Raw genomic sequence first — 2,448 nt, forward strand, 5'->3', positions numbered from 1 at the left:
GTCTCTGCCCTCCAGTTACGGTAACAGCTACATGTGCTTTGTAACTCTTTTTTTCCTGTGATCTTTTTTAATTTTTGTTGATAAATATATATATAAATATATATATATATATATACATAAAAGAGCTATAAATTAAAAAATTATGTTTTTAAAGAAAGTAAAGTAAAAGTAAAGAGTAGTTTAATGGATTAGTTTTCTAAATATAATAATTATTATTTTTGACCAGTATTATTATAACAATTATTATATGAAGAAATGTATGTATGAATTAATAAAGTTTCCTCTTTATGTAAAATGCTTATCCTTGAAAGACTTTGATTCTTCCAAAATGCTCCAAGCTGGCAAATTGCCAGCGTGTCTAATATATGCCATCTATTATAGTCCAGAGAATCACCGTAAATGGGGTGCCATGCTTGTGTGCGGTGGGTGTCACCGTTACTCGTTCAGCTCGGGATGTATTGGAGGTCATTCTCGTGTCTGTGAGGTTCCCTGCCTTTTCCCAGATGCAGTCTGTGGCTCAGACACTGACAGGGCCTTGGGCAGTGATGTATGGATGAAGTTTCTGCTCTAGTTTACCTGCTCTAGTTTACCTGATGGGCACCAACAAGGACCAAATCATCTATTTTAATGTGTTTGTTTTATTTTTAGGTTCATATTGAGCACGCAGTAATCATTTTAATGAGCCGCTGGGCACATAACACTCTTTGTAATGCAGTTAATACCAAGGTTCTTGTGGCAACTGGCTCCTGGCTTAAGCTCTTATACTCTCGGCAAACTCCTTTGCTTTGCAGTCAGGCTGCGAGACACATTTACAGTATTTGTTTTTAATTCATCATTTTTCTCATAAAAAGTGCTGCAGGAGTTGTTCTGCTGTTGACGTCCGTGTTCCTTTTACAACAAAGTGAGTTCAGGTATTGATTTGGCAGGATACAACTTCTTAAAACATCCACCACTGCAGCTGTGCTCGTCTGACCAAGTTTGAGAGGGTAAACATATTGATCAAACCCCGGCCCATGCTGATTCCACCAAATCAGCAGGACGCCACTCCAGAAAGCACTCCTGCATTATGTATAACTCAGGTGGGGTGTGCAGAAATGTATTCAAACGAGAAGATGACATCACCCTTACCTCCCGATGCCCTGCCTTCCCTCAGACACAGAGTGACCCCAGCGCTGCGGCAGGACGTGTGTATGTGTGTGTGCGTGTGTGGATTTCAGTGTTAGTGTGCTCCTGCATGGGTGTGCATGTATGTGTGAATACATGTGAGTGTGTGTGCACACTGCTGTGTCTATTTGTTCTACTTGCTTGATTGTCTATGTTGTGAGTGTTTGTGTGCTCCTCTGTGTGTGTGTGCATACGTGTGCATGTGCATATGTGTGTGTGAACCTCCTGGCTGACGTGTATATTTTATTGAGACAGAAGGGAGTGCGGAGAGGGTGGGGGGGGGGGGGGGGGGCATCACGGGCTGATTAAGACGTATCACCGCCTGGAACTCGGGACCAGGCGGAGGGTCTGGAATCGCATTGCTGCAATGCAGCACGCTCCACTCCCGCTGAAGCCTAGGCTTTCCCTCAAGGTCAAATCAATCAATCAATCCATCCTCTCATCCAGCGGCAATCAGCTGATCTATAAATGCCACAGAAGCATACCTGAGCTTCACTGTACCCTCCTCTGCAGAAGAATCAATACCTGTATTTATGGGCAGCCAAACGACTGGGAAATATCACTTAGAAACTAGACTGTATCTGTGGAAAAGTATAAAATCCAAAATGACATGAATAATCTACATATGTCAAAGTTTATCGTATATATCTGCAAATATGCTTGCTATTTCCTCTTTTGTCGTGTACTTATATTGCACAATGCTGTATATGCGTGCAAGCCAATACATCGAATCACTAATATATTTTCAGTTCACGTTTGTATTTATTAAAACCCATATAACAAATTTAATCCCAATTGTAAGGTTTAGCTGTCCGCAGGCATTTGTCAGATAGCCAAGGCACAAGGCAAAATGTGAAATAAATATGCTGTACCAAGACACTAAATATGGAGAGCTACTTGAACAATGGGTGACAACTGTGAGTGGCCTCACGCACTGACTAAGCTCTGATGCACCTAACTCGACTAAGCACCCATAAATTTAGGATACCTTATATGAGTCATCACAAGTGGCACAAAGAAACAAAGTGGCAGTATGCCTTCCAGACACACACGTTTGCCTTGGGTTGGCAATAACGAGGAAACCTATGAGTTTTTATAGCACACAGTAAATAAGATGAGGATTTAATTTATCCCTTTGTGTATCTTCAAAATGATTAGAGTCAATCATGTTCGTCATCAGTTTTTGTTAGGCATTAAAGTTCATCCTGAACTGATGCTTTTTTTTATCCATGGAGATTATAACTTTTCTGAGTAACGAGGCCCTTAGGGTAATCCTTTGGTGTG

This window comes from Megalops cyprinoides, chromosome 1 (assembly GCF_013368585.1).
Source record: "Megalops cyprinoides isolate fMegCyp1 chromosome 1, fMegCyp1.pri, whole genome shotgun sequence".
Classification (NCBI taxonomy): domain Eukaryota; kingdom Metazoa; phylum Chordata; class Actinopteri; order Elopiformes; family Megalopidae; genus Megalops; species Megalops cyprinoides.